General features: G+C 36.2%; 1 protein-coding gene across 1 annotated transcript in view; it reads left to right on the top strand.

Moving 5' to 3' along the window:
- LOC135459296 (guanine nucleotide-binding protein G(q) subunit alpha) overlaps positions 1-19144 on the top strand; it is a 120955-nt gene that overhangs the window by 60511 nt on the left and 41300 nt on the right. The window lies entirely within an intron of this gene.

Genomic DNA, 19144 nt, shown 5'->3' with positions numbered 1-19144 from the left:
AAATTATTTTTCTTTTCTGATGATCTTGCTGATTATCTAGCTTGGAGCCAGAAAATAGTTAATTGGGAGCACTTTTCTTACTGGCTTGCAGGAAAGTAGGGAGGAGTTCTGCTCTTTAAAAGGGAGTTTTTAGTGGAGCTTCTCCATACTGTTGTATGTAGTCTAGACTAGCAAAAGTGCCTTGGATTGTTTATGTTTCACACTTCAATTGTATCTCCTATTTAAGAGTTTTTCAAAGGGATTACATTACTTATGCAGGAATACAAAGCTACTGAAAGAGTAAACGGAGAAGTGTGCAAAGAGTTCTGTAAGGAAGTCCAAGCTAACATTACTACTTTTAGCTTCCCACTGAGAATATCTGTCCTTGCTTATGGAGAAGCTGTGTCTGTTTGAAAACTTAGTTCTGTAAATTTTTCATTATCCACCTCTTAATTTTTTTTTTCTCAAGTAGTGAAGGGCCTTCCTGCCTCCTTTTGAGAGAAAAAATGTAACTGGAGAACAGACCAGAATTAAGAAAACTACCTATATGCATGCTATTTCTTATTGTTCCCTTAGTGAAATAACTCAAAATACATAGTAGACAGGTTAGATAACTTAATTATTCTAATTTAAATTCAACTGTTAATGATACTGAAAACTGAAGATGAAGTATCTTTATCTCAGACACTGTGTGACAGACACACCTCTGCCAATGATTTCAAGATGCATGTTACTAAATACGAGGCTGTAAAAATAACACTTACCCACAAACTTGCAGACTAATTATGCTTAAAAGAGTTTCTATATGGGAGGCCTTGAAGTGTGTGAAAAACTTTGAATTCAGTGTTCTCTTAAGATGATGCCATCCATGCCTTTTTCAGTGGGTTTAAATTCTTATTACATATTGCAGCCTTCAGGAGATGACTGATGTGCAATTTGAATGGATTTACTTGCTTTAAGGTAATGTCAGGCTTTATAGTTCAAATTAGCTAGTTGTTATAGCTGTATTAAGCACATTACAGTCAATATATATGGACACAGCATGTTCACTTTCCAGATTATTTTCTACAAATTCACTTTTCTCCTTATTTGCGTAGAACATATATTTTTTTGTTGATTTTCTGTTTCTGAGGCCTGTGGCTGTTGTCCTCTTAATTTATGGATCCAAAAGTAGTGATGATCTCTTGTCAACATTTTTTAATTTCTCTTGCTATAGATAAATGATGAGAAGCAAAACTTACACTACACTTATTTTCTAGCTCTAAAAAGAAATATCATATTTTATAACAAAGCAGATATATTTTTACCTGTTTACAATTTCAGTTATATTTAACACTGCCCTCACACTTTAAAGAGGTTAATACAACTAGGAAATTGTTTCCTGTATTTGCTCCTTTCTATATATTTCATGTTTTCTCAAGGAAACAATATTTTTTTAATATCTCTAAAATGTTTTTTCTTTGTGATGCAATATTCTGCTGAAGTCGTGCTATTTTATGAAATTTCTTAGTGTTCTACTTAGCATTCCACCCAAGAAGAGTCTGAAAATTTGAGAGTAGCTGCATTTTTACACATCATTCCAGTTTAATAATTTTATGAAGTTATCCAAGATGCATTTTTATCCGTTGCTTTATATACTTTTTCTCAGCCTAAAATGAATAGTCATAAATACCATAAATATTAACTGTGTTGAATACCAGCCTCTTATTTGGCATATATTTCATACCTAGGAGAAATTAGGTGTCAATAGCAGAATGGATTGCCTTAACTGAAAATATTTACATTACATGTAATGACATCTCTTTAACTTCAGATACATGGTAGTTACTTCATATATCCAGAATGACTGTGAACCCGTAGAATCCATTTGACAGAAGAGATTCTGGATTCATACCAATGGCATGTCTCCCATTTATTGGCTTGAAGTAATATTCATCAAAAGGTGGTGCTTGTTTGATGATGTAATACAAGGTGTTGGGTAAGAGGCTGGTGAAGATCAGAAAATCCTGGCAAAGCCACAGTGGTTTCAGTGAGTCTACACTGATTCACACCAATTGCAATCCATGCTCAAAAATTGCAGATAACTATTATTCTTTTCATTGTCTCAAGTTTCAATAGAATTGTAGCTTCTCAATGAAAAGAAACCTTATCATTTAAAAACGTATTTTTCTAGTTAGCATTTCTTTTTCATTGTTAGAATATATATAATGCTAATGTTTTCATCATAACAGATGTTGTAATGCATATAAACAGTATAGCACTACTGTGTATTTATTTCATCCAAACTGCCTAAGAGTGACTTAAATGCCCCTTGTGATTCATAGTGTGGTGAAAGAAGTCACTGTTGCCACCAAAGGCTTGCTTTCTAGCAACGTGGTTCCAGAGTTAAACCTCTGTTTTGCAGTTTAGGTGCAGGGCTAGAATGTTCTCTCTTGAAAAGATTTTACTATATTCAGAACTCACAAAATAGGGTTATCTAGTAAGGAAAGAAGCAGTATTGGAAAAACAAGTAGTGTGAAGAGAAACTTCAGGTCATCCAGCGGTAGATGTTTTCAGTTGTATTTTAGTAAGGTACACATATGTGGTCAAATCTAAATACTGCTGAATAGTTACAGAAAGCACCAAATCACTTAATCACCTTCTTTCTTTATTGTGTAATGTGTCATAAAAGGTGTATATGGCATAAAAGGTGTATAGGAGCAGGACCTCTTTCAGCTGTAGAATTTGTTAGAGTGTCTGACTATGAACACTTGTATTTAATTTTCTTCAATAAATAACGTGGAAGAAAGAATGAGAATTTTAAGTTTCTCATACTGATTATTAAAAAAAGGGGGAAAATTTTTCTTGAATCATTATGTTTTGATTCTAGTCAAACCCATTCTATTGAACTTAAGCTCTAATCTTTTAATAAAATGAACCAATGAATCACCATTTAAAGATTTCAGTTTTTCAAAAATTTTTATAGAAGTGGAAAAAATATGTAAGTGTTCTTGGTTTAGTGAAAAAGGAGCAATATTGATATAACTCTGGGTCTCACTTCAAGAGCTGCAAGGACAATAACAGATTTATTTACATACAGGAAGTCTCAGCCTCCATCAGCTTTAGAAAAAGTTTAATGTTAGGCATACAGGAAAGGATGTGTGATAAGTATCTTCGTTCAGATATTGTTGTAGTATACATGTTAGAAATCAGAACACTTAAGAAATTTGGCAAAGGATTATGCATTTTGAATACATTTCTGTTCAAATACATTTCAGTCTGTATTCAAATACTGTAAAATATTTTATGTCAGCAGAGCAGTTACATTTCTTAAAAAACTCTAGGTTTTAGCTGTTGCCCTTTAAAAGGCAGCATTTCATTTCATTCATTTCATTCAGAGTAAATCCAAACTGAGGATATCTACACCACAGAAGTTTCTTGGTATTTACCTCATTTATGTTTCATACAATCATTTTTGCATCTTCCTTCTCAGTTGCTCTTGGGTGGGCAAGGATTGCTGTGATGGAGGTAACTGCATTACACCAGATGTTCCTTGTTACCCACTCCTCTCATAATTTTCCACAGTGAAACAGTTAAGGGTGCTTTGTGTCATTTGCCACCTGTATTTGGAAACTGCCTCCATGGTTCTTCCTGTCTGGTGGATTCTTCTTGCAGAAAATATTAATTCAGTAGTTTGTACAGTGCCATCAGTGATAAATCAAAATGATCTAGTTTGCTACAATTTCATGAACATTTATTTTAATGTGGATGTCTAGAGAAATAAACCTGCCTTTAAAATTGCAATACTCACCTTATTCTCAAGAGACCAAAATCACTCAGAAGTCTTTTCCAATATCTCATTCCTGGGCCAAGAAAATAATAACTAACAATCTCCATTAACACATGCTATCTGTGAACATCTCAAATGTCCCACACCCTAGGTTCGAACTAGGGCAGAGCTCACAGATGAGCAGGAGGTCCATATAAAAACCAAGTCTTCATTCTTCCCTCTTTTTTTTCTGTCATCAGCCTGATCTGAATGAGGGACTGATTACTGAATTAGTATGTCTACACTTCATTTATTTTTTACCAGGGTTTACATGTTTACATAGGCAGGAAAGGAAAATGAAGGAGCCTCCTATCTTATTCTTAAAATAGATTTATGAAAAATTAGAGTCCAGTATTGTATTTCTCACTGTTCAAAAAGGTATGCAAAGAAATTTTTAAAAAAAGGACAAAATATGTTCCATAAGCAATAGCCTAAATTAATTTCAAAATTAATCAGTGAGTATAGCTGCAACAAGCCTAGCACATACAGTTACATTACAGTTGCAATGTAACTATATATATATATATATATGTATATATCTGTATAATGTATCAAAGAGGAAACCCAAAACAATTATTTTAAATTCAGTTCCTCAAGAACTGCTTGATAAATGTATGCAGCATTGGAATCCAGTAAATGTGATTCATTGACAGCTCTCATACCGCTGAAAGAGTGAATTCAATTTAAATATCTAGCTTTTATGTCCAGAAAGTAAAGTGGCTGTTCCCATCCACAGTATAGAATTTAGTACAGAATTACAGGAGTTATTTGCCTTTAGGTTCAGTAGACAGTACCTCTTCTTTTGTTTGTTTGATTTTCCTTTTATGTGATAAACTGATGTTCTGGAATGTAAAAGCTAGTTTACTTTCAAGCTTTCTGAAAGGACTCAGAACAGTTTAACATCTTTAAAGGAAGTTAAGGCATAAATGTCTCCTGAGCTGTGCTCCAGCAGAAGTTGAAAAAGAGTGTTAGTTTTGCAGTGCAGTAACAAGTAATGCGTTATTTGTTGTTGGGTGTTTCCTCAAAGGGGGCTAGTTTATTAGCTTATCTACAAGGCCTTCATCAAACAAAAGAGTTAAAAATTGCAGACAGAGCTGTCAATCAGAGCTGTTCATATACAATTATTTGTGTATATCTGTTAAGTTTTAAGAGCTTAGTATGGGATAAAAATAAAGTAATGGTTAGTGGAAGGTTATCTGAGGAAACAATTAGGAGGAACATGGTTTGGGTGAAGAAGGTAAACAGTACTGGTGAGGATGCGGTGGTGACAAGTTCATGAGTGTGTTCATGGTTTGCTGGAATTTTTGCTCTACAGCTTTCACTTTTGCAGGTTCGTCTACTTAATAGTTCCTGATTTCAGAGGGTTGCTGTCTGGTTCCAAAGCTGTCAGAAGTCTGTCTTCCCCCAGCAGCATACCATTGCATTAGCACAATTGCATATGCTTGATAGTTTTTTATGTCAAAGTCTTCTTGCCAGCTAAGTCATGTTAGTGATAGCTGAGACATTAATCTTTAGGATGATACAGGCAAGGTAATCTATTCTGAATGAGTGATTTCAGGTTTTAATTAAAGACAATGGGTTTTTTCTCTGTATTGATCAGAAGAGTGATAGCATAGATTTTAGTTAGAAGATGAGAAGGCCCTTTAACCCATCTCACATGATACCAGTGAAAGCAATTTTTATATCAAAGAGTTTTGCTTGGCTCTTTTTTATCTTTTTTTTTTCTAATCACCCTCTTTATAAATATGCATTTTTCAGGTAAGTCAATAGATACAGTTCACTGTAAGGTCTTGATTCAAGGCACTGGAGCTGCTTTCTCTTTGCCTTTTGGAGAAACTCCAGTGCAGAGTTGAGAAATGTCAGTCTCAGGTCCTCTTTCACGCTATTTCCTCTAGTCACTGTTTTCTAACGTAGTTCCATGTTTTCATTTGCACTAAGAATTTGGAACTATTTCCAGCTGCACCGTTTGAAAGTAGTGAAGCACATATGCTGTGTCTGGCATTTGTTCACACTATCAAGTCTTGCTCTTCTACTTGTCCTTAGGTTTGTTCTGATCCTCTGTGTTCAGCAATTCCCAAAGCCTTGTTTTCTCTTCCAGAGGTACTGTTGCAGTACTGGCTTTGCTGATGATACAGATTGTACCAAAAAACCCCTAGGATTCAGATAGGCTCATTCAGGTAAACGTTGTCCAGAGTAACTGATTTCAAAAGTGTGTGACTTCTGAAAATTAAAAATTAGGGTTCGTACAAACCCAGAAGGATCAGTCTGTTTTAAATTTGGAGAATAGACTACAATATTATAGCTTGAACAGAAAGTTTTATTTCCTGTGGTATACCTAACACAGTGACTTGTTAGGATTGTAGATGTGAATTACCTTTTTGTAAAATATGTTCCTGTAGTACTTTTGTGTAAAAGGTTTCTGCAATTTCTTTTAGGTTGTAGTGACCTTAATGGTTTCTCACACAGTCATGTTAATGTGTGTGGTGTGTTGCCTTCTGATACAAGGCTGGCGACTTGGTTTCAGGAAACAGCACGGCGGCCCATTCTCCAGGGCCGCTCGGGTCTAAGAAACACGCAGACACCAACGTGGTGGACGGTCAAAGGCCTTTATTATCTCTTCTCGTGGGGTTTTATAGTCTAAAGGGCTTCTACGTCAGGCGAGGGTCTGTCTTTACCATCTGTGGTTAGTAGGGGATGGAAAGTTACTGGGCAAATGGAAAATTACTGGCATCTGGTTCAGGGGGCTGCATTCCTATGTTAATTTTCTTATCTAAGGGAACAGGGGCCCTGTCTTCCCATAACATCACAAGATCTTCCGAACGCCAGGCCCTATCTGCTACAGTGGTGTTTGCATATGATTGTAACCAAAGTGATGATGCTTATGTCTAAGGATCAGCTGAATGGACTGTTTGTCATCTCTCTGGCAAGCAGTTTTGTAAGTTTTTTTAGAATTAAGTATACATGTTTAGTTATTAGGAAAAGTAAAGATTTAGGATGCAAAGTATTGTTGTCAAAGTTTAGGTGTTGAGATGGAAACTGTAGTGGTGCCTTGTTTTGGAGTTTAGAATTGGCGTCAGCCTTCTTTGAAATGTGATCAAAGGGCAATGGAAGAAGGAATTAAAAAAGGGAGATTTCTTCTCGATCATAAATTTTCTTTTCTTCTATCAGCCTTCTTCTTGGTTTAATTATGGTTATAACCCTCTCCAGATTCTTCAGTTTCAGCTTTTCTTTTGCAGCCTGACTCTGACAACATACTTTAGGGATTACCAAATATAGTACACAGTCGAATTCAGTCCCTGGTAATTGCAAATGCAATTCAGAATTTAATTATGAAAGTATGGAATCACTGGGCATGCCCAGCTTCTTCTACTCTCTAGAAGCTGTTAGGCATCTCCATTGTTACACAGTTTAGGAGGAACAGCTGCTCCTGCTTTGTTTGATGCCATTTGCCTATGGATCACAAGCTCATGGCAGGCTGTGACTGTGACACTTGGATGAGTAATTGTGTTCCTCTGAGTTCTTGTTCTGGTTGTCACTTGTTCCAACATCTTTATTTATTTATTCATGTTGGGAGGAAAGACCAGCGTTATTGTGGACAAGGACTCTTGATGAAAAAGGCTACTTACATCACCTGTCTTCAGGTTTTTTGGGGGATGTGTGTCTAACGTTCAACAGTTGTTTTTCTGTTGGTGTGGGTAATGCTGATACATCACTTGAACATTTAATACTGGGCTGTCCTTATGTGTAATAAGATGCTTTAGGTGATTGAACATGAAAGAAGGCAATATGTGGTGCCTTTAGCGTGAAAATAATAGTAAAAAATCTATAGCCATATGGTTAGAGCTGTGTTTCTCTGGTATTCTTATTAAATAAGAAATTCTTTACCTCACCCACTGAATCTCTGTATGAAAGTGGGGAGACCAGTATAGCAGCATCAGTTTAAATATTCTAGGAGTATTTTTAATATTTCCCTGACTGCAGGGTACACAGTCTTCCTTTTATAATTATAATTCTATGATCTTCTGAGAGTAGGAGGTGACACTGCCCACAGGATACCGTCTTTAAAAATGTCATTTCCTTTCCTGTCTCTTCTTCTTTGTTGCCATTATTTTGGGTTGGCTTTTTTTGTTTAATCAGTTGGCTGATTTTGCTCTTTTGGGCTTTTTTTGTGGCACATGCAACAGGAAATGCACTCAGGAGCTGTACTTTGTATGAACAGAAGTAAGACTTGCTGTAAATTAAGGCCATGGAATTCACAGTAATGCTCACAGATAAATTGCCAGGCATTTTGAACATACCAAACCTGTCATTAGGCAACACAGCCTTTCAAACTACTTACTATGTATGGTTGATGTATTTCCAGTATGGTCTGATCCAAGACAAGTTAAGGAATGGGATAAATACACCACTTACAGATCTCTGTAAGACCCTGATGGAGTTTGCCTAATTTATTGGGTTCTTGTAGGAGTAGTGATTTCTGCAGTGCTTATTCACTAAGAATTACAGGAGTTATTTGCCTTTAGATTTCAGTGGACAGAAGATGAAGCTGCAAAACAGCTTAAAAGTTAGAGAACTATATCTTGACGTTTATTTCCTTTCTTCTGCCTCCCTGTTATCCTTTTCTTCTTGAGATGGAAGTATTAGTGTCAGACCAAATACGTTGCCATTGATCCTGTAAGTTGTAAAGGTGAAGAAGGATGCGTGTATTTGAAGGTTGATAATGATTGAGCACTTCATTTATTTATTTTTCCTTGATTAAAGGCTTTGCTTACAGTTACAGCAATGGAGTTGCAAGGAGACATAATAAAATTTGCAGATTCCTGTTAGACAGTAAATTATGTGGGAGAAAAACAAGTAGTGATGCATCTCTGAAAGCACTGAGACACCAACCACAAACCAACACCAAAACACAGTTTGATGATACTGCTTATCAAATCCTTGGTCTTTATTGGGTCAGAGTTGAATTCTAATTAGACTTGTGTTTGCTTGTCAACAGTCTGTATTTTAACAAACCTAGTTAACTTTTTTCTTTGCTAAGGTGTTTTCCAAGTGGGTTGTCAGAGCTGAGGCAGTATTTGGGACCTCTCAGCACTATGCAATACTTGTAATAATTGTGGTGCAGGAGACTGGAGTGGCTTCTGCAGACCAGCAGCCACAGAAGGGTGCACAGGCAGAGCTTCTTGTTCTTGTCCAAACTGTTTTATCCTTTATGAGTTTTTTTCCCTCTGTTAAACTTGACTCATGTGCTGACCCTCTGGGGGAAACACTGTGGACACTTGCAGCTTTCTGCTGCTTAAACTGAAAAGAGTGTGGCCTAACAAGTGCAAAAGAATTGCTGACCTCACAATGCGGACTTTTTTCCTTAATAGTATGGAATGATTTTACTGTTCAGTGATTAGTGTTTTAGGAAAAGGTAAATGTGATTCTGATCCAAATTTACATTTGGATAAATACTTCTCTTAGTGGTGAATTACTGGGACCTCTGTATATACTAGTAACTTTCTCTATCATAGCTCCCCTAAATTAGGAAGTATTTTCTGTACTCTGAAAAGCTGAATTTTGAAAAAGAGTAGGACTGAATTTTTCATCAAAGAAGTGGACTGATTATTGTATGGAAAAGAATCTTACAACAGAATTTGATATTCTGTTTTCTAAGGGGTTTTTGTTGTGTTTTTTGTTGTGTTTTGCGCTGGTTTGAAAGCAAACCAGTGGGGGATCCCAAGTCAGAAATAAAATTTATTAGGAAAATTAAAATAAATGCAATAATATAGAAACACTGAGAGATTCAAAATACAGCCTGACACCCTGGTAGTCAGGGTGCTGGTAGAAGTTCAATTAAATGGTGGCTGCAGTCCTTTTGGAGTAACAAATGTGATTTTGTTGAAGCAGTGTGCCTCTAGAAGGGTCTCATCTTCCTCTGAAGGTCCAGTTGTGGTGTAGATGAGTCTGGTCTTCCTCTGGGAATCCAGTGGGAAAAGGCTGACTGTGATGTTCCAAATACCAGATTTTTATCCAGGTAGGAATGCTTGGCTCCTCCCCCTGGGTGGAGCATCTCCCAATGGGATGATGTCATTTTATCAGTCATGCAGTGACTCAATGGCCCATTGGCAGAAGATATCTTCCTGGAGAAAGGATGGGTCCTGGAAGAGAGAAAGAACACTGCTCCACCTGGTTTTAAGAGATGGTAATAGAATACATGCTTCTGGGTACATCTTGCAACCTAAGACAGTTTTTAAAGCCACATTGTAAAATTGAAAAGAATTCAATGTGGAGCAATTTAACAGCTACAACAACGAATGTGCTATCAAAGGAAGTCACTGAAATGAAGATGCAGGGGAAACAGCGCTGAAATCTTTGGAAAACATAAGTTCTGTGGTTCCTTTGTCCTATCACACAAATAAGACAAAGTTTTGTATTTTCTTAGAATTGTAGTGTGAATTTTCTAGCTTTCCTTCAATTGATTTTTAAACGATTAGACATAAAGCCACCAGTGTGACGCCACTGTAGTGAATTCTTCATCTCCTGTAAATCCACTATAATCCACAGCCAGTCTATTTTGGTTAAAACCCAGTTTTGATGGTATGACAGATTGCAACTGAGAGTACTTTTATATAATAGGAGGTGCTCTAACATTGTTATGTTGATGCCTGAACCAATATATAACTGCATTTAGATCATAAAATTCAAACTTTATTACAAGGAGCATTCCATATTGCATTCCATGGTTACCAGGTTAACATGCATCACGAAGTGTTCTCTCTATATCTATTCAGTGTTGACCTTTTTAACTAAATCTGTAATTTAAATCATTTGAATATATATTATTAAGAGCGTGAAAGTAGTAGTGTGAAGGAAAGCTCACCAGTGTACAAAGAAAGTGGCAGAGCCATCTCCTTATCATGTATTCTCCAGTTTTCTAGCCTTTTAAACTTTTACCCTCCTCTGATAGCATTTCCATGTTAGGATTTGTGATGACAATTGTGGAAGAGTGCTTTGTCCTCCGCACGTCTCCTGCTGCTTTGTATGTATCATTGCAGAGATTGTTGAAGGACATCAATGGTCACATACCTAGGTGCGCAAACTGCCAGGTGCTGTGACATCGGCTGTCAAGTCAGTCACCATCAATGCAAATTTGAGTGATTGTGGGGCTGTGGTGCTTTGCAGGTTTAGTAAACAACACTTCTGAAGATGATGTTGGGTTGCTGCAAAACCAGCACAAAGCTTACTCTGATTCCTCCCCTCCAGTAGTGCTCTCTTTTATTTGATTAATAATGTCCTGACCTACCTGCAAAAATGCAAAAGTGTTCCTAGCTGGAGATGTGTTCTGCAGGTGGGGGATTGCATTAAATCAATGTACTATAATTATCCACTGAAGGTAAATGTTATTAATATTTAATCCAATTTGTGATTCATTTTATGGCAGAAGTCTGAAACAAAATACTTATTTACCCTGTCTAAAAAGTAATTAGGGTTATTTTCATATTGATAGTTTAAAGCCACTGAAGAAAAAAAATTTATTGATAGCATCAGATAATAACTTAAAGCAAGAGGGCTTTGCTAGCTTTTTAACAAAATCCTGCCTTTTTTATTTACGGTGAATTAATTATTTTGTTTTAAAGACTAATTGCAGGTTATTTTTGTTAACCATTCAGTTCAGTCTTACTATCAGCATTTGAATTAATACTGCAATTACAACTAGAAATGTTTCTTTGTGTGTGTGTGTTGTAGTTGCCTACTGATTTCCTAAGTAGCTGCCTGTCTCTGATAATACTTGTGAACGGGGTAGATAAGGCCTATTAATAAACGTTCTTTCTGGATAGCAGGATATAACTCAAACAGCATGTCTTTTCTACATCAACAGCTTCCCTAAATTAACTTGATTAATTTGTTTTGAAAATTTTCTGGGAAATTGCCTTGGACATTTCTGAAACTAACAAACAACAATAACGGACAGAATTAAGAGGGTACATTTAGATATTTGTGGCTGAGTAGAACCTGTTGACTCCAGGAGACGCGATGTGATGTCTGGATGTGACTGTTTACTTCATCATTCATGCTCACTTTTAGATTTTCATCTCGTTGCTTAGAGAATCTCCAGAGTATACTGAAGAGCAGGCTTAGGTGACTGAATTCAGAAACCTTGCTATACTAGTAATGAGGACAGTTTTTCTCAATAGACTGTTTGTGATTTCACACCTGTGTTATTCACCCCTCACTTCTTCCAGATGAAATTTAATCAAAATTAATTCAAAAAAGCCCTCAATTTTGTTTACCTTCACATAGATGTCATTGTTATTGAAAGCACAGGCTTTCAAATAAACCATGTAGGTTATTAAAAATGTACTATTAGGACACTAACATAACCCTTCAAAAATCTATTTCCTCTCATGTGATGACTGATGGTACCTTTATAAAGAACATGCCTTATTTCTCCTGAGAATCTCCTCCAATTGTGCTTTGGTGGATAAATAACCTGTCCAAATGGTTGTTTAAAAGGCCACTGTGACCTCTCACTGTAAATATTAAATAGTTAATAAGCTGAGTTAATAATTGAAAAATACATATGAATCAATTTTACACACGCCAGGCAGCAAAGTGAGTAGCTTTTCAAGCTCTTAAAAATAGAAAAATTGTTTCAATATTTTCAGTCTTGTAAAGATGTGTTTTATTGGTTATTTCTTCCTCCTTCCCAAAGATATAAGTTGGCAGCATATTTTGGGACTGGTGTTTGCTTGAAGCCTTGAAAGAGGAGTCAGCAGTGTTTTGCCGTCCTCCTTTAAATAAGCTCTTCTTGGCATCTGATACCAGCCAGCACAAATACAGTCCATTTCTAGGAACAGAGAAGATAGTACCTAATTTATAAGGAAGCTATCACTTTTTTAGGTCACACATGGCATAAAACTTTATTTTAATTTTCCCTCAAGGCATTTTTCAAATAGTTACTCATCATAATGATATAATATGTCTGTGGTTTCTCTAGAGAAAATATTGTTGGCTTGCTATCTTTAACATCTTGGGGTTAAATTGATTCTTGTATGACCCTGTTCTAAACAACAGCTTTTCATCTGAGATTTCATTTTGCCCCCTTACTTCAGTCTTGCCAACTCATTGTTCTAAACATCTAGGGATTAATGAGCACACTCAAAATAAGTAGGTGATATCGTGTTATGTATCTTTGCATGCCTAGAGTAAGTCTGAAGCTCACTTTCAGAGTTTACTTCCAAGAAGTGAGGTAATTGTTTCGAAGGACAATCTTCTTGGTTGGACAGCACACAAATGCAATCATTTAAGTTAGTTGCAATTTTTACAGAGGAAAATTCCTGCTGGAATCATTCATTATTTTGAAAGGGACCCTCCCAGTTCTCTGATATTTCTAGAAATACCAGTTTGAAATAACTGCCTCTGCTCTTATGTATTAGTCAGTAGAGGGCACTCTGCTTCTCTGAAGATAAAAAAATGTGACTTAAAATTATGGAGGCAAAATGCTTTTCTTTTGTGTGTGTTTTTTTTTTTAACTTATCACATCTGACAATTTTAATTAGTATGAGTTGTATAGAGGATTATTTTTCCACGTAGTACTTTCTCTCCTGAATTGAAATTCAGATGCGATTGCACATTTCCTTGTCCTGGTTTAATCCCAGTCTAGCGCTACATACCACACAGGCACTTGATTGCTACATCCATGGTGGGGGGAAGATTCAGAGAAAAAAATATTAAACCTCATGGGCTGAGGTGAGAGCAGTTTAATAATTGAATTAAAATAAAACATCATAATAATAGGAATGAAAAGGAGAGCAAGAGAGGAACAAAACCCAAGAGAAACATGACATGCCCAGAACAACTGCTCAGCACCTGCTGAATGATGCCTAGCCCATTGCCCAGCAGTGATCAGTGCCTCTCAGCTGCCTTTCCTTGGTTCATATACTGACCGTGACATTCTGTGGTATGGAATATCACCTTGATAGCTCAGATCACCTGTCGTGACAGTGCTGCCTCTTAGGTTCTTGTGCACCTGCTGGCTGACAGAGTATGGGAAATTTGGCTTAGAGTTAACATACTTAACAGCAAGTAAAACCTCATTGTGTCATCAACTTTATTGTCATAATAAATCCAAAACTGTACCAGCTGCTAAGAGGAAAACTATACCAGCCGAAACCCCGGACATTCCCTTAAAAGGAGCTTGCTGTTTGTTTCCCTGTGCCCTAGGTTCACCATAAGTTCTTCTCTAGGTCTGAAATGCAGTGCAATTCCTGCAGTTTCTTTGTGTAAGCAAGTAGATGCTTAACTGTCTGAATCAACTGGCCATGATATCTGTGAAGAGGTGCATCGTCTTCTCAGTTCTAGGTGTTTGAATCCATGAGACCAAGCAAGGCTGTTACTGCTTGTACTCTTAAAAAAAGTCTGTAGTGCAGGACCAAGGCACAGGAGTGAGGCTTGTGGGAGATCTGTGCAATGGTACACTTGTTAAGTGAGAATTCTAGTACTGGAACATTGTCCTTCTATTTTACTTCTTTTTAATGCACTTAGTTGTATACTGCAGTGATTGACTGAGGTAGCAGATTCTTGGAGGCTTGTGAAGTAGAGCCTGTTATTTTGCTTGCGGATGGAAAGAAAATTTCAGCATGTCCATGTTTCCACTGCATTTTCTTCCATAAATTCAGCTGAACCACTATACAAAAATCTGGCTGAAAAGTGTACCATTTGCAAGACTTACCGAGCACTGTTCTTTAAAAACAGTGAAGCATATTATAAAAGTCTAACAACTGAGATATTTATGAAGTAGGAGAAATGTTTTGTTATATGTTGTGTGTACAATAATTATTTGTAGGATTATAGCACAATAATTGTTGGATGATCTCAGCTTAAAAATTGTCCTTGGGAAAAAAAAAAGTTAAAGAGCACACCAGAAAAATAGGAAAAAGTACTTATAACATTGATATCTTTCTGAAAATATTATTGTAGATATATAGAATAGCCTGGAAAAGATAATCTGGTTTCACTTCCCCCTGCTGTGGACGAGGACATCTTCCACTATACCAGATTGCTTAGAGCTCCATGCTTGAATGTGTTTTTGTAAACATTCAAGGATTACTTGGTGATAATACTATCTTTTTATACATGGAGCAGTAATTTAGATAATTCCTTTAAACTACAAAAATTGTTGCGAGATGAGAGCTTGTTTCCAGTTCTTGCCTATGCTTGTTCAAATCTGAAACGGTTTTTGTTAGTTTCTGTCATTGAAGATTTGAATTAAATTTGTAAATAGGTTTCATTGCCAGAAGATTATTTTACTTGTTTTCCTTGTCAGTTATTAATTGTGAGGACTTGATGAGATTGTAATTTATTGCTAGTGACTATGTCTAAAAGAAAAAGATTTGATTTAGTTTTATGTTCAGATTATCAGTGTTAGAATTCAAATGCTAAAATTAAATTTTAAAAATGTCAGAACATTATCAGGTGTGTTCCATGGTATCCTTGGGAATCTTAAGGATTTATCTGAACCAAAGTGTTAATCCCAAAATTTCATCAGCTGCTGAAAACCTTTGAAAAATTGTCAGTGAAAGTAATACTTGGAAAACAAGTCAAAATGTGACTTAATGAGACTGTTTACTATTTAAACCCAGTAATAACTTAGCAAAAATAACTTTTTGCTAGTTGTTTTGGATCTCTCTTTACTTATATGGACTGTATTTTACTCATTGCTCTGTTTTCTTTAAAAAGGAATTTGGCAAAGCTTGGAGAATAAGTTGAACTTGTGAATAAATGTCTCCTAAATAGACTCCTAATCAAGTTGTTAAATATATATAAATTAAACCTGTAATTGAAGCTATTGTTTACAATTAGAATAAAATTGCACATGTGGGGTTTGTTTGGGTTTTTTAAAGCATTTTAGAAGTGAATGTAAACAAGTAGGATGTTTAGGCAGACTTGACTAATTTCAGGGCAGAATACCTCATCTCCTGCCAACACAAAACCAGCTCTTTGGGGGTGAATTACTAAAGCAGTGGAAAGGATTTGGCAGTTGGTTGATCCATAGAGATATTTCAGAAAGTCAGCTGTAGAATTTCCTCAGCTCTACAAAGCAAAAGTGTTTTCCATAGAATAAAGCTGTTTCTTTTTCTAGGATCCTCAACAGCAAAAATGACACATTTTTACAGCACACATCAGGAAAGTATTCACTAGCTGCAAAACTTTAGGACCAGTGTGTGAAAATTTCATGTAAGGTGCTACATTTAGTACCTGCAGGAGGTAAAAGTGCCTAATTTATAACCTGTTTCAAATGTAACATGCCACACACACAAATGTAAATATTAGTTATTATTTTTTTTGTGATAGATTTTTGCAACCTGCTGTTCAGTTTTGCACTGATGTCATCTTCCAGCTTAGCTCTATAGTTATGCCAGTATTTGAAGAGTGTAATACCCTATGCAGTCATTGGCAAGCAAAGTTGCAGCATTTAAAAGTTGTAATGCTTAATGATCTCACCTTCTAAGAAAGAAAGTAGGCAGATGTCTTGAGGATCTGGAGAATTGGAGGTCTGGAGAGTTAGAGGTATGAAACTTTTAAAACAGAGGTTAAAAGTGCCTCTAATTTTTGTTTATTAAATCTTCATATTTTTGTTTATAGGTGGAACAACTAGAGAGAGTGAAAAATATAAAAGGACGATTAATATTTAAAATCTGAAGGTGAAATTTCTCTTTTGCCTCTGTCATCACTGCAGTTGAGGTTATTGCATTATCTCTGTGGCGTTTTAAGTCTTGTGTAGCAGAGAGAGGAAGTGAGATGTTCCCCCTCTCTTCAAGTAATAGGTGGTTTTTGTTTCAGATTTTTTTTCTTCATATTCCAGCAGCACAGGGAATAAAAGATGACTAGAAATTACTGTAATGTTTTTCATTAAAGGTAGCCAAATAATTTCAAGTATTAGAATACGTTTCAATTTCATTTTGCTTTTGAAAACAAGAGTTATATCTGTGTTTTACATCAAGCCTCAAGTCTCTGAAGTGACAATATATCCGAAATGGTATTATATCCCTGGTGAATTGCTTTATATACCAGACACAGACAAAACATTGGAAATACTTTGGTAATTAAGATTTCCTTGGAGGTGAAAAAATGTCCCACAATACTACATTATGTTTGTAATTTTTGCAGATGTAAGATTTTTGGGTTGTTCCGCAGAAATGACATACAATTTCCTGCCTTCATGGAAGAGTTTACTTCCTTCATGGAACTATTTACCTGCACAGTTTACATCTGCTTATTCCATACCTTAATTCTTGGGGATGTTTTGCAAATAACAAATTTGGTCATAGAGTCATAAAAATATGATTTAATTATGAGAAGTCATGAGAATTGTGTAATACTTAGAGTGCAAGTTGTATACACAGTTTTCATTCCCCTGTTTGTGTAGTATTTTAAACATTTGAGTAGCCCTGTAATGGGCTTCCTAAGGTGACCATACATCCATGTCCCAGGCTGGTTTACACAGGCTCTATGTATGTTTCTTTGAAATTCTGATGATTTTAGTTCACCCAGCTGAGATGTCATCCTTTTACTACAAGGAAATAAAGAAGCTGTTATACACCCTTATTTCTCCCTTTGTGCCTTCATTGTTGTTTATATCTTCTTGTTGCAAGTGGAGCCATGGTGAGGAAGATGCTGCTCTAACAGGTTTTGTGAGGGTTTGGCAGCCTTATATGTAAATTACCATATAGCACATACTGACTGTCTGACAGCTGCAGCATTCTCAGTCTTTAAGTGTTACAGTAGACATCCATAGTTGCATTTAAGTTTAATTTACCAGAAAGTGTTGGGATCATCCAAAGTTGCTGTGCCATTTTTATTCTGTAGCTGGGGTTTTAGACTGTGGTGATTATCCTGCTCTGCTCTGCACTATCCTTTGAATGGCCTTCCTTTGAGTCTAATGTGTGGTTTTGAGTGCCAGAATACACAAATATTCAACTATTAGGGAGTGTCCAAAGGAGGGCCATGAGGATGGTGAAGGGCCTTGAGGGGAAGCCGTGTGAGGAGTGCCTGTAGTTGCTTGGTCTGTTCAGCCTGGAGAACAAGAGACTAAGGGGAGACCTCATTGCAGGTACAACCTCCTAGTGAGAGGAAGAGGAGGGGAAGGCACTGAGGTCTTCTCTGTGGTGACAGTGACAGGACCTGAGGGAATGGCATGAAACTGCAACCCGGGAGTTTTACACTGGATATTCTGAAGATTACACTGATTTAAAAAAAAAAGGCAAACCAAAGAAAGATGACTGATTTAGTTCCTCCTATAGATGGAAAAGTGAAATACATTTTTGGCATTAAATATTTTTATTTACTCAGTTTATTCAGCTAACTGTTATTGTTGTCATAACCACTGTGGTAGTTCAGGAAAATATATACAGCATTTTGGTAAAATCTAGTTTAATTTAAATGCACACAAGTTGCCAAATGAAAAAAGTGCTTCACAGTAGTGAAATGCCAACTCACTGGTCTTATGCAAATCTAACCACCATTAACGTAGTCCTAAAAACCAAAGAACAGAGAAAATATTAATGTTTTTCTTAGTAATAGTGCTGAGTTATTAGAACTTTCTCAGCTCTTTTGAAGTAGATTCTGTAGGATCAGGTATCTCCTAGTGGCTTGGAAATTATTTTGCATTGGGAAAATGGAAATTATTTTCCATTACTTTCCCATTACTATAAAAATAAGAGATGATAATAAAGATGATAAGTAGAAAACTGAGGTGATGAAGCCTAAAAACAAAAAACCCCACACTTCTGTAAGTATATAATGAATTGTGGCAAAAGGAGTATTGCCAGGAAAACCAGCATAAAGCTGTAATACAGTTGAAGCTCAGAATCAGTGTTTAACCCTGCTCATAGTTTTCTGAGGGGAATAAAGAGGGAGAAAACATGGTTGCTATTTCAGTATCTTCTCAAGTGGTGATATCATGTTTACAAAATTCCAGTTTCCATATTCTGAAATCTTGCTTTAAATACTTGTAGAAACCCATGAAGAAGATCCTAAATGTATGAGACATAGTTTTCCAAAAATAATTGATTAAGTGTTTACAAGATTTCTGGTAAATAAAAGGAGAAATTCTTATATTCCCAGAAGGCCGTGGAAAATGTTGTCTGCTGTTGTCAAAAGTGTAGTGAACTGAACAGCCATCTACACCATCTAGGTGCTGGTGAAACAACTGAGTTGAACTATGAGTAGCCAGATCCTAATAACCAGTTTGAATTTGGTGGTACTTACAGAATCCTTCTGTTTTGTGTGTTATTTTTATTTTTTTCTTTGTTTTAATGTTGTGGTAACAATTGCTGGTGTCCCAAAAGAAAGAAGTCTAAGAAGATGCAATTT

This window comes from Zonotrichia leucophrys, chromosome Z (genome assembly GCF_028769735.1).
Source record: "Zonotrichia leucophrys gambelii isolate GWCS_2022_RI chromosome Z, RI_Zleu_2.0, whole genome shotgun sequence".
In the NCBI taxonomy this organism is placed as follows: Eukaryota; Metazoa; Chordata; class Aves; order Passeriformes; family Passerellidae; genus Zonotrichia; species Zonotrichia leucophrys.
The sequence above is the reverse complement of the archived record's forward strand: the minus strand, read 5'-3'. Positions and strand labels throughout refer to the sequence as shown.